General features: G+C 39.3%; 1 protein-coding gene across 1 annotated transcript in view; it reads right to left on the bottom strand.

Moving 5' to 3' along the window:
* SLC16A10 (solute carrier family 16 member 10) overlaps positions 1-14,582 on the bottom strand; it is a 41,241-nt gene that overhangs the window by 25,087 nt on the left and 1,572 nt on the right. The gene's annotated exons all lie outside the window — the stretch shown is intronic.

The raw sequence follows: 14,582 nt of genomic DNA, 5'->3' as shown, positions 1-14,582 counted from the left end.
CTTTGTTACTACTGATTTATTTTAAGATAGGTTTGTTTTATTCATTACTTTGACAAAAAAGTGGTTTACATCTTACTACAAAAAAGTGCCCACTAATTTTTGCCTTTGTGTTTTAGACCAAAACTTGATGCAGTTCAGTGTACCGCATCAGGAAGAAGTAGTAAAAAGACACTTTAGAACACCAATATAGCTTGTCTGATATGGCAAAATTTTGTTTGCCACTATATCCTCAGTACAGCACTATACTTAAATGTTTAAATAATTATTTAGCATTAAAATTGTGAGTTCACATATCTATTATATCTCAGCTCCACTGGCAAAGCTTCAAGATAACAAGCAAATTTGGCAGCAGGGCAAGGAGGCCAGGGCTGACTACCTTTTTGAAATTCCCAACTCCCAAGTAAATAAAGTCAAATACAAATATAGATATCTAGGTAAGCAGCCAGCAGCATACCCTCCAACATTTCTCCTATAAAAATAGAGACGTCCTAAGGAAAAGCAGGACATTCCTGGATCAAATCAGAAACCAGGACGGCTTCTGTAAATCCAGGATGGTCCCTGAAAAATAGGGGCACTTGTAGGGGCAGCAGCAGCATTGTGGAGGCTCTCCACCTTATTATTATATCACATGGATTACTATTTGCCTGCTTTTCTATTGTGTAGTCACAACAGCATACAATTTAGCACCCAGCTACAACTTGTGGCCAGAACCGTAATTTCTTAGAAAGACAGGATGCATAACAAAATCTAGATTTCTAGAATAGCAAAATAGACAAAGTTGAATCTAGAGATTATAGTGTTGTGGAGAAAGATGGTGGAATTTATTAAGCAGAGGTTGAGATATGTTACGTAGATATCAAAATCTGATATGCAGCTATTGCATTATGGCCTGTTAAATAAAGATTACAAGAAAGAGAAAGGATAATCTAGAGCATGGTAGGCAAACTAAGGCCCAGGGGCCAGATCCGGCCCAATTGCCTTCTAAATCTGGCCCGTGGATGGTTCAGGAATCAGTGTGTTTTTACATGAGTAGAATGTGCCCTTTTATTTAAAATGCATCTCTGGCTTATTTGTGGGACCTGCCTGGTGTTTTTACATGAGTAGAATGTGTGCTTTTATTTAAAATGAATCTCTGGCTTATTTGTGGGGCATAGGAATTTGTTCATTTCCCCCCAAAAAATATAGTCTGGCGCCCCACAAGGTCTGAGGGACAGTGGACTGGCCCCCTGCTGAAAAAGTTTGCTGACCCCTGATCTAGAGTCTGTCCTGGATTTCACTTCCCCTAAAACCATTACCTCAATTTACTCCACTGTGGTAAAGCATAATGGGGTGAAATACTAAACAGATGTTTGTCTGCAAAATGGCTGACAATAACAATAGTTGCTCAATCTGTACTTTCCACATTATTTTTAATAGTACATTCAAGCCCTAGTCATGGTTTAATTGTAAATAATAGTTACAAATTATCAATAAAGACCTAAGAAGTTTATAAAAATTATTTAAAGTAAAAGCAGCCACCAGAAATTAACAGCAGATTAAATCATATTCTTGTTGCAGACATTTATTGGAAGTCATTTATGTCATTTTATTGAGGTCTGCTAAACATCATCTCCCTCACATTAGCCAAGACACAATGAAATGCCTGAGGCAAGCTCCAGCTGCTTTCTTGCTTCAAATGGAGGGAGGAAAAGCTGAGTGCAGGAAGCCGTGCCACAAATGACCATGTATCCTTAAGCTCTTTTCAGACTTTGGGTCAAAGCATAGCCAAAAAAAACCCCCCAACAACCTGGCTGCAATGTGCCTAAAAAGGTGCCTAAAAAGAAACAAGCTGCTTCACTTAAAAACTTAGCACTGTAACAGGTCAGCAGAGCCAGAGGCCTGTTGCTTGCTAATCAGACAGGAACGACTTGACTGGGAGCAGAGCTGAAGGGTCTCCCCTTCTGAGATAGCTTGGCTTGGTGGAGTGTCAATGGCTCTGATACATATCCTCTGAAGTTTGATTCATACCCATTTTACTACTTCTGATATCAGAACCCTTACCCATTTTTTTTAAAAAAGGTATAAACCCTTGGGCATGGTAATCCATTTTCCAGTCCCCAACTTAGAACTTATTTTACTCAGCTGAAAATACTCTGGGTAAAAAGACATAATCTGTCATTTAGGCAGAAACAAAGCAAACCCCTTTGAGGCCGTGATTTCCTTGCTTAGTGCCACCTGCCATTTCACATTTCAGTATTGTGACTAAATTAATGGTGACCCAAAATAGTCAAGTTCTGTGACTAAATTAATGGCAACCCAAAATAGTCAAACTGAAGGGATGGGACCTGACAGTATGCTGAGCTACCTGGACTCAGCTTGAAGGCTTCCATACTAGGGATAGCCTATGCTTGGTATTGCTCCCTCACCAGTACTAGCCCAGGTGCTATTGCTGCCATCTGAAAGGAGGACGCTTCTTGTCTAGGATACAAGATTGTAGGCAGGGAAAATAGGCAGGGAGTAAATCTCCTCTTAATGTCAAGTCTGGCTTTCTTCTTTGCACAAAAGAGCTGGCCCAGCTGCCAGCCAATGAGAATACATTTTATGTGCAAGAACTGTGTGTGTGTTTCTGCTTGCCAGAAGCCAATGTGGGAGGGTACACTCCACTTTGCAGCCAGTTCCACTGTTCTCCTTCATGGGAATGCAGCAGATATGTGGCAGAAACTTCCTTCAACAGGGGAAAGAAACTGCTTGCTGACAATAAAGGGCTTCTCTTTCTTCTCCTTTAGCATGAATGATGAGTGTATCTATTTGCCACAACAGACTGCTGATTCAGTGAAGGGGTCTCCAAACTTAACAATGGGTAAAAGTTGGCATCTGACCAGATTATTCATGTAACATTTCCCCATAGTTGCTGGCTGACCAGAGATAGATTAGGCTCCCTCCAACTGAAGATGTTGGAGTTTGATGAAATTGCCAGGACTCCAACACTTGCAAACTCTCAACTTGCATGTGCTAAGGGACATTACTGTAGATTATGTCCTGCTAGTCACTTTGCTAGGCACGGAGCTGGGCTGCCAAGAACAAGAGGTTGTCCTTTCCCAGGCTGTTGCCCAAGCAGGTGTGGAGAAAGAAAGGTGGTGCTGAATGCCATCTCTTACTTCTCTGAAGCACCTTGATGACCACTGAAGGAGGGAACAGAGCTCTAAACCTGAGGGGCTGAAATAACTCCTTGAAACTCTGGGCAGCTGGCCCCTGCTTAACAGGGAGGAAGCTGGGTGCTACATGTGGGGAGCTATCAGGGGGTCTTCTCACTACCCCATGTGGTTGCCCCTCCCCACCACCACCAAAAGAAGGCTGTATAGATCTATGATCCACAGAGCATTGGGCATTACCACTACAGTGGAACCTCGGGTTGTGGACATAATCCGTGACGGAGGCACATCTGCAACCTGCAGCGTTCGTAACCTGCAGCGCCATGTCTGCGCACGTGCATGACATGATTTGGCACCTCTGCGCATGCATGAAGCGTGATTTAGCGCTTCTGTGCATGCACGAGCGGCGAAACCCAGAAGTAACCCTTTCCGGTACTTCTGGGTTTCCTGCGGTCTGCAACCTGAAAACACGTAATCCGAAACGTTTGTAACCCGAGGTACCACTGTAATGCCTAGTGCTCTTCAAAACATTTTCCCCCACTACTACTTCTTTCTCTCTTTTTGTAAGCTACTTCAAAGCAGTAGCTCAGGAGCAACAGAGTCATCCTGACATTCTCTGGAAGGCAGAGCCCAAAACAAGATTTCTATCCTCCTTTAAGGAAAAAGTGTTTTCCTATTCACCCTGTCTTCTTTTTCAAGAGAAGTTAATTATTTGATGTATGCTCCACTCCTTCTGACTGAGAATAATACACTCATCTGCTCTAACAGTACAATCCAGACTACAGCTCTGCTGCAGCTCTCCTGTACAGTGGTGCCTCGCAAGACGAAATTAATCCGTTCCGCGAGTCTCTTCGTCTTGCGAAGCACGGCTATTAGCGGCTTAGCGGCTATTAACGGCTTAGCAGCTTTAAGAAAAAGGAAACAAACTCGCAAGAACTCGCAAGACGTTTCGTCTTGCGAAGCAAGCCCATAGGGAAATTCATCTTGCGGAACGACTCAAAAAACGCAAAACCCTTTCGTCTAGCAAGTTTTTCGTCTTGCGAGGCACCACTGTACTGCATGTTACATACAAAAGACCATCACAGAAATGTGCTTGTAATATGAGTGAATAAAGCAAGTCACAGAGGAAAGACAAACAACTTCAGGGTCAACACAGTCCTTTGATTTCTATTTCTCACCACTTGGAAGTAACAGATGCCAAGTTATATACTTGTTGCTTTATAACAATCCCTCTTTAGTCAGTGACATTAAAAGTTTTTTTAACACAATGTTTCAAACTTCGTATATGAAATGCATGCAAACAATTGCTGTTAGAAGCAGCAGATTGACCATTTATGTAGTTACAAGTGTACAGTATCACATTTGTATTACATTAGAAACACATACAGTTCAATATAATCCATTTTATATTTACTAGGCTGGAACAAGAATGGATGTTTACAGTTTCTATTACTTTGTACTTAGCCTTGTCTAACCCTTTAGCAGGAATTATTTTGATAAATTAATTTTATAATGAGAATTACAGTGATATGATTTATAGGTTGTTTTGTAGTTTGCCAGAATAGCTGTTGGAATTCTTTTATTTCTTCATTACACATAATTAGCAACCTTGCAATTTTCTACCTTGTAATTTTCAATGAAAAGGTTAACAATTATGCCTAATACGCTCTAGGTTTATAAGACAACAGATACACATTCAGAAAGCTGACTACTGCTTTTCAAAAACAGGTGAATTCAGCTAGAACAGAACAGTACATTTTGTTTCAGAAGAACAGGGATGCCCAGAGGCAAAATTCAAGTCTATGCCCTTTTAACTTGCTTTTATTTTTCTTTTATTATTTCAGAAATGTATACACTGCTTGATTCTAAAAAACAAAACAAAAATCAAAGCGATTTACAAATAGATAAAACACTAAAATCAATTTAAAAATACAACAGTACTTTAAAGCATACAAAAGTTAAAATACTAAAACAAATTAAAATTACTTCAACTTTCTAAGCATCTGAGTAGGCTTGTGTGAACAAGAATGTGCCTCCAGCCATCAGTCCTAGAAAGTTTAATGCCAATTTATTTATTTATTAAATTTATATCCCACTTTGGGCTCCTCTTGGAAGAAGGGCAGGATAAAATTTAATAAATAAATAAATGCAATAATCAAACATTTATCTAGCTCCCATGCAAAGCACCTGAAAATAGTAGTGAAACTGACAAGCTTCATCATCACCTCTAGGGTAAGTCTGGAGAAGCACCTTCACCACAGAGTTGAGCTAGGTTTAACTCTAACCCATTAGCACTTTTACAGTTGATCTTTGATGTCTCACACATTCATTCATTCATTCATTCATTCATGTTTTTGCAAGATATTGCAAATAACTACATTATATTGTATCATCCCCCAAGGAACTCAAAGAAGCATACATGGTTCTCCATGCCCCCATTTTATCCTCACAACAACCTTGTGAGGTAGGCCAGGGCTCATTGGAGGCTGGTTTATTACAATGAATTAGGCACTGCCCACCACCCTCAGGTCTGCCCTCAGGTAGCCCCGCCTGCTTGCTTTCTTACTTACAACCAGCTCAAGGGATGACAGTGCCTGTCAGCTTTCTCCTCCTTAGTCTGTGTTGCTCTTGTAGAATTCAGCAGGGAGGAAGATGAGGAGGAAATGAGAACAAAATGAGAATTATTTGGCTCTCCTGTCATAGGTTCTGGCACCACCAATGGTTGGTCTCCCTGCTTTCCATCCTGGGCCTCCCTAGTCCTACACAAACACTCCTAGAGTCAGATTCATGTACCTAGGACAATCCAGCACAAAGACTCTGGCTAGTGCAACAGGGATTTCCCCCATTTCCTCCCCCCCACCATGCCTCCTGAATATCTGCTCTGGAGGGTTGGGAGAATCCCCAGAACAGCACACAGAGGCAAGGGCGAAAGGGAGATGGTTCCATCAGTGCAAGCATTTCTGCTTTTGCTGATGGAACAATCTCCTAGTGCCACGTTGAATTCTACCCTTAATCATCATTCTGGCTTCCTGTGTCATAGTCAACGGTATTTAATTTTCGTTCATGAATAGCAAATGCCATAGGGTTTTTTTGACATCCAGCTACCAATGATTTTTACAACAACAGAAATTTAACTGAAATAAATAGAGGGAATGGGGTCTGCAATATCTATCAAGGTTAGAAAATGAATATGCCACATCCTTAACAAACAAATCATTTTATGGTATCCTTTTAAAATCGATAAATTTCTGTGGAGAACTAGTTGTCGTTGAGGGAAGAATTAAGGACAAAACCAAGGTGATAAGCATTAACAAAGGCCCTAACCTTGAATGGGAGGTCAAAGGCCTTTCAAATAATTTATATACAGTTATGCCATTGCCTCCCTATAGCATAATTTATTAAGCCCCAATACATTCAACTTCTGCATAAAATATAGTAAAAAATATTTTTGTACAACAAGAACATATGGTTTGTTTGTTTTTTAACTGCAGGAGAAGCTCTGCAATGAGTGTGAAGGAGAGTGACTGCTTTAGTCTCTTGGCACCAAATTTAGAAACTCAGAATTATGGAATGCAAGGCCTTGACAATTAAATATAACGAGGAACACAATTGCTCCTCATTTAGTCATTATTTAATGTACCCATTACTTACACAATGCAATTTTTAAAATAGTTTGAGCCACTTGTATGTAAAAACTCATGCTGGGTAAAGCATAAAACATATCCCAAGAATCCTCCACTTTCAACACAAGATGGGATACTGCTAACATCTAACACTTACTGTGATTACAATGATTATTTCATACATATGCTTTTTAAAAAAGTTTAAACATACTTGGAGAGTGAGTGCTTCTGTGCATCCTTTTACAGAGATGAAAGGGATTGCATAGGATCAGGGCTCAAGATTAGTCATAGAACAGACCAATTGATATCAATGGACTTATTTGGTCTACTCCAAGTATGACTGTTGTAATCCAATCTTAAATAGCTAAGAACTCACTAGTTAACTCACTAGTTAATGACACTTTCAATCAAGATTACTTGAACTCTCCACTACTCTCTTGTTTGTCAAATATTCTCCCATGGTTAAAAATGGCACTGTGTCCCCATTTAAGGGTTCAGTATCCAAGTTCCTGGCTAAAAAGAAATAAGGCCAAACTGTTCTTTGCACCACAGCATTTCCTGAAAAAGTTTCATACTGGGCTCATTAAGACCAGCTCTGCATGGGTAATTAACTGGAAAAAGTCTGTTTGCTACATATCATTATCTCAATAGCTGCAGTGATGAACAGCCAGAAGCATCATAGCCAGACACTGGAGAGATATTCCAGGAGTCAGCATGGACCACTGGTACCAAATCATATGGGAAAGTCTTACTAGAAAAGCTAACCAACAGACTAAAACTGATACGGGGACAAACAGAAGAGGACGCCTTCACCCCAGTATGGCTCCCTTTTATTACATACACAACCCAACAAGACAACAACAAGAACCCCCTGACAGCATACAAATCAATATGGCTAACTTGACACCCAACAGCCCCCCCCCCACATGCAAACGAATCTTCCCCCTCTTCTGCATACAACACTAACATCTCATTTATAAAAAAAAAAAGTTGCAATGCTGAGTGTGAGGACAAAAGAGACCCTAGTTAAAATATGGACAGAGAAAATCAATAATTGTAATTATCTCAAAGTTTGCTTAGAAAATTAATTGGTTCAGTTTCAGAACTTGCCTGCAGCCTGTTCAGGCTTCAGCCCTAGCCACACTTATCTGGGGGTGGATCTGCACACGGGGGGAATTGCTATAAATAACTCAGAAATTAGATCATTCTAACAACAACAAAAAAAAACCTCTATGGAAAAACGCGTATAAAAATTCCCTGCTCTCTGGCACCATATGGTGTTGCATGTTTATAGCGCATTCAAATCATTGTTTTTTTACTAATGTGGCCGAGTCCTGGGAATAGGTCCTATTGTACTTTGTGCCACTTACTTTTGAATAGATACAGGATTGCACTGACCATAAGTTAGTATATTTGCATTAAGCATCAATCCAAGATGGTGTGTATAAATGTTCACATTCCTTTTGTGATGTGAACAACTGAGTGCAGCATTGTCTAAGATGGATAAAAGAACCCTGAATAACAGTAGAACAAAGGCTTGCTTACGGCAATATATTTGAAAGTGTCATTGACTGCCGTGAAGTACAGAGGCATGAATAGGTAGGAAATGCTTGATTTTAATAGAAAAAACAAATCTCACCCCAATGAGTCCACTAATGGAATATGTAGTTTGGCTCTGAAATATACCAAGGAGGAAGGTCAGCTTGAAAGTCTAAAGTGAAGTGGTGATACTGAGTCAAACCCTATACAGCGGTACCTCAGTTTACGAACTTAATCCGTTCCGGAAGTCCGTTCTTAAACTGAAACTGTTCTTAAACCAAGGCGCGCTTTCCCTAATGAGGCCTCCCACCAGCAGTGCCCTTCCACCATTCCAGTTTTGCGAAGTTCGTAAACCAAATTGTTCTTAAACAAGACTGTTCTTAAACCGAGGTACCACTGTATGCATCTACACAAAAGTGAGTCCCATGGTACTCCATGGTATGTAGGTATAGCACTGAGGTCTTAAACAGAAATACCATATTTTTTGCTCTATAAGACTCACTTTTTCCCTCCTAAAAAGTAAGGGGAAATGTGTGTGCATCTTATGGAGCGAATGCAGGCTGCGCAGCTATCACAGAAGCCAGAACAGCAAGAGGGGTTGCTGCTTTCATTGCGCAGTGATCCCTCTTGCTGTTCTGGCTTCTGAGATTCAGAATATTTTTTTTCTTGTTTTCCTCCTCCAAAAACTAGGTGCGTCTTGTGGTCTGGTGCGTCTTATAGAGCGAAAAATACGGTAAATCTTATCTCTGAGAGGAAGAGGACATAAAAGCTCTTGACACTCTGATGGCTAGTTACAGGAACAGCAAAATGCACTGCTCAGGGGACTAATTAGTAGTTAAATTGGCATTCATATTTCCTGTCCATGCCTCTGTAAGCAAATTTCTAGAAAAATAAAATGCTGAATTTGGAGCAAACACACAGAAATTTTATGTAATTGTTTTAGAAACGATTGTGAGGTTCTTTGAGAAAGACATATTGAGTTTGAACCAGTAAACTAGTTTTAGACTTTGACTTGCTTATATTGCAATTTCTATAAACTGTGATAAGTAATATCTGTAACCTTTGAATAACAAGGTTTGATCATAGTGCAAAGATCACAATCTTTTTGTCATATGAACAGGGAAGCTTCTCAGCAAAAGTGTTTTTCATAGTTTTATTGGATTGTAGGCTAAATTCTAACTGGAACATTCTACTGAAATTTTTTTTTTAGTATTTTATTTTTTGTAGCATATTTCCCTGGTTAAATAATTGAAAGTTCCAGTTGTGCACTCAGAAATTCCTGAGAATTCCAGGATTTGTACATTTTAAACTGATGGGAGTGGGGTCAGAATAACAAATGCAACAAAGGGATATGTTCTCTATAGATTGCAGTGACACCTTCCTTTTAATGTAAAATAGCATCTTAGGGAGATTTTTGCTGAAGAATCGTAGTTCCAATCCCAATGCCTCTTTCATTGTAGCACTATTTAAATTAAATAAATTAAACCAATGCCAACATGCAGTTCTCAGTTTTAACCTTGTGGGCAGAATGTGTCTGAGATTTGTTGTAGCTTCACTAATGTATCCCCTGATTAAATTAAATGCAGCCACAATCCTAATTATGGAGCTTTTGCGGACTAGATTCAACTTCATCAGATGTATAAATTTCACAAAAGCTTATTCTACCACATGGAAGGCTAATCTGTGGTCCAGATCCAGCCCTGCAAACCAGAAATGTGGTTTGCCAGTCCTGAGCTTTCTCTCCCAATCTTCACACTGCTGTACTAAGGAAAGTGGGTGATACAATCCCTCTACCCACTCAAAACACCACCTTTTACATTCCAGAGGGGCTCATAGTCAATGTGACATCCAGGCTGAAAAATGTCAGCCATTCCTGCTCTACAATTAACATTTACATTTGACATCAACTAAGTCTTAGACATACTCAAAGGAGACCTACTGAAGTCAGTGGACATTATTACTTTGATTTCTTTCTCATTCTTGATCATAAGGTCCCAGGGTAGGTGAAATAAATTTAAAAACATGATTAAAATCAGTGATGTTTAAAATTGTTTTAAACTAATTTAAGTTAATAGACTTAATAAATTTCAGTGGGTCTAATTCTGTGTATGCCTTAGCTAGATCTACAACTCACTATCTTTAAATGTATCGTACGCCTACTGTTTTGCAGCAACAAACTAACAGTTACCCCTCTGTATATACATTGACTTTGCACACTCTAGAAACAATGCAATACCTATGGGCTCTTCAAAAGCCCACTGATTCCCAACAGCTGCAGATACTCAACTATACCATATGTTCTGGAAGCAAGTTTTTTATACTCTGCTCTTTACAGAGAAAAGGCAAGGTAAAGCAGAGAAGATAAATCAAGGGAATGTAAAGACCTTTCAGGTCAAGCAGTCAGTATTTTGTTTCCAGAAAGAAGCCTCAGGACTTCAGTACAGAATTAAGGAGATGTGCACACTAGAAGCCTCAAGTGAATACTTTAGATGTCCTGACAAAAGTCCATCCCACACTTGCTTTGCAATGGTAGAAGCTACCAGTTCTCTGAGCGACACTAGATGAGGAAGGTATATTGACAAGCCACTAGCAGGTCTAGATCTTCTACCAAGAGACTAATCTCTTCTGTTCTTGTTTCACAAAGTCTATAGTCACTCCATCAGTGCTATGGCAGGATCAGTATATCCTGACAATAGCTCAGCTGAAATATGTGCTGCTATCATAATGACGGGAGCACCACAAGTCCAGTAATAAAATGTTTGGTTTAATGCGAACATCTAGTGTCTTGCCTAGCAATTTAACATAGCGCTGTACCAATGTTGTAAATTTTATCTTCTATAAGCAACGATTTTATTACAGTGGTGCCTCGCAAGACGAAATTAATTCGTTCCACGAGTTTTGTCGTCTTGCGATTTTTTTCATCTTGCGAAGCACAGTGTCGGGAAAGTTTTGGAAAAGCTTCAAAAATCACCAAAGTCTTTAAAAACCTCAAAAAAGGCTACCACACCGCGTTCTATGAGTTGCTCCTCGAAGTCAAGTTGCAACTGTATTAACGGTGTTAAGAAAAAGGAAACAAACTTGCAAGACGTTTCCGTCTTGCGAAGCAAGCCCATAGGGAAAATCGTCTTGCGAAGCAGCTCAAAAAACAAAAAACCCTTTCGTCTAGCGAGTTTTTTGTCTTGCGAGGCATTCGTCTTGCGAGGTACCACTGTATTTTCAAGCTACACATCTGATAGCAATATATTTTTCTTACATCCCCCACTAGAAAGCTTTAAAATGGAGGTTCTAAAATATGATCCGAGATCCAGAAAGGCCTGTGCATGCACAGAAACCAGCCAAGTCTCCCTACATGCAGCAGCCTTTCATACATCACTGAGTCCTAGTCTACAGGAGTCCAACCTTTGAGTGGTGCAAGTGCCACCACTGGCCATTCCCATGTGCACGCATGCAGTGCTCTGGAACCCAGAGTGGCTCAATAGCCATATTATTATTTTTTCAAAACAAGCATGGGAGGCACATAGCACTCTAATAATTAGACTTTTCTGAATACTTGGCAATTTTTGACAATTCTGTAAGCTTTTAGAACTTTCATAAGAATGAAACACACCTCCAGCCCAAGTCAGAGCAATTATCCAAAGATTACTGCTTATTAATTCACTTATCCTCTTCAGTGAGCAAAAATAATGGGGATTAGGTTGCCTTCACCTTTTGTGAAGTTCATGCTCAGTTTCAACCAGATGCTTGCAGTCATGATAATTAATTATAACAGGAAGACATGCTAATTGGATTAAGAGATACATGTACCTATTTTCTTTCCAGCTGGAAGTAGTTGTTTCTCTCAGAGATCGTTAGAATAGACTAATTACCAGGGAATGAAACAAAATGTGTTCCTTCTATTCTCCCCTGGCAGCTTATCCAACTATCAAAGCATTTATCAAAGCTGTGGGAAAAATATATAGGGTTATATCCAAAATGGGAGCTAGTGTAAGTGGAAAGCATTTTTGCTTGCACAAGCTGGGTTATATGTGCTTTTTATTCACCCTTCTAGCTACTTATTATGTTCCTCCAAAAAGTTGCACCCAATGTCAGGGTACTTTCTGGAACTTCATAGGATGTGGTTCAGAGGGCTGCAGTAGGTAAGAGAAGATTAAAAAAAATTGGATGTCCTATTTTGTTTAAACAGAAGTGCTTTATGCTAAGGAAAAGCCACTACTGGATGCAATTCATAAGATCTAAACTTTAAACAGAAGATATTTCAAACTTTTATTCAGTTTAAGGCAGAGTTGAGATGAAAGGAGAGTGGGCTGAAATCCTATACATATTTACTAATGTAAACCTCTGCTTCAGATTGGGTTCCATATGTAGTTGTTACATAGTTAATTCAAAGGTTAAGCCAGATGAACAGAAACTTTGTCTACTAGAATAATTTCCCTTCTACATACCAGGAGCTTCCTGAAAGTCTTGGTGCTCAGCAGGAAACAGTCTACAGTTGCTAAAATTTGTTTTGATACAACAGAGAAGCACCTCCCAAGGCCACTATTAATTTAAACAAGATTTGTTCTAGCTGACTATTCTTTTTCAGTTATTATCCAAAAGAAACACACTGTTGATTACAATAGGGGGCAAATTTGAAAGACTGCATGTGTTCAGACGGATTTTATATTGCCAAGATATCTTGAAGATTGACACTAGTCCAAAACAGCTGTTCAAATAGTTGCAAGTTTTGGATAAGTTAGCAGTTTACATGGACATTTCTGATTCACATTTATTTAAGTTAAATGACACAAAATCTGTTTAAAGTGTTTTGCACATAAGTAGCATTATCACAATAAATCAGTAAAATTCATTTATATTTTAAGGTGGACCACAGAACCCAATTTCTGCTACAAACTCAGTGGCTAGTCTTGTAAAATTTCCTTTTCAGTTTCATCTCACACATCTGTGAAACAGATTAGCAGAAACCTGCATGCAGAGTTACTGCAAAGGTGAGAAAATAATTATTTTAGACAGCCCAATGGAAAAGCCTGAATAAGAGGAGTCTGAAAAGAAACATGATAGCCATCTTCAAATATCTAAAGGGATGGAACATCGAGCAAGCTTGTTTTCTCCTGCTCTGGAGGGTAGGATCTGAATCAATGGATTCAAGTTACAAGAAAGAAGATTCCAACAAAACATCAGGAAGACCTTTCTGACAGTAAGACCTCTTGGACAGTGGACTCTTGGACTCTCATTATATGGGGGATTTTAAGCAGAGGTTGGATGGCCATCTGTCGTGTATGCTTTGCAGGGGATTGGACTAGATGACCTGCAGGATCCCTTCCAACTTTATATTTCTATGATTCTATGAATATTGTTGTCCTGCTGGTTACAAATCCTTAGCCAAACCTTTAAACCCAATTCTGATTAATTTTCTTTCTTTCAGTAAACAGAATCTACAAACTCTTGCACAAGCTAGACAGAGAGGGTGAAGGAGATACAGAAGTAAAATACACATCCAAAAGCAGAAATCCCATCAGGACTGCATTGTTCAGGATCATTTAAAGAAAAAGATTGTGAAGAGCTCCAAAAGGCTTCTACAAATTAAGTGACTGGGTGGTGAAATATGAAATAGAATTCAACATAAAAAAAGTGTAAAGATATGAAAGCTGGCACAAAATATTAATTTCACATATGTGGATGGGGTCTGAACTGGCAGTGACTGACCAGGAATAAGACCTCAGGTTTGTAGTAGATAGCTTGGTGAAAATGAAGAACTACTGTGCAGTAGCTGTGAAAAAGGCAGATTCCATGCTAGAGATTATTAGGAAAGGAATTGAAAATAAAACTCCTAATATTATAACACCATTGTGCAAATCTATTGTGCAACTGCATTTGGAATACTGTGGTTGCCTCACCTCAAAAAGGATATTGTAGAATTGGAAAAGGTTCAGAAAAGTGTGATCAACATGACCCTTAAAAGGGAATAAAGCAACACCCATATGAGGAAAGGTTGCAATCTTTGGAACTTTTTAGTTTAGAGAAAAAACAAGTAATAGATGTTTGTAAAAGTATACACGGCATGGAGAGAGTGAAAGTTTTTCTCCCTCTCATAACACCATGGGCATCAATGAAGCTGCTGCTGGAAAATTCAGGACAAATAAAATAAAGTACTTCATACAGTGCATAGTTAAAACTATGGAACTCTGCTCCCACAGGAGGCAGTGATGGCTACCCACTTGGATGGCTTTAAAAGAGGACATATTCATGGAGAATATGGCTCTTAATGGCTACTAACCGTGATGGCAATGCT

Source organism: Podarcis pityusensis (genome assembly GCF_964106645.2).
Source record: "Podarcis pityusensis genome assembly, chromosome: 3".
NCBI classification, from domain to species: domain Eukaryota; kingdom Metazoa; phylum Chordata; class Lepidosauria; order Squamata; family Lacertidae; genus Podarcis; species Podarcis pityusensis.
This window is presented reverse-complemented; position numbering and strand designations above follow the sequence as displayed.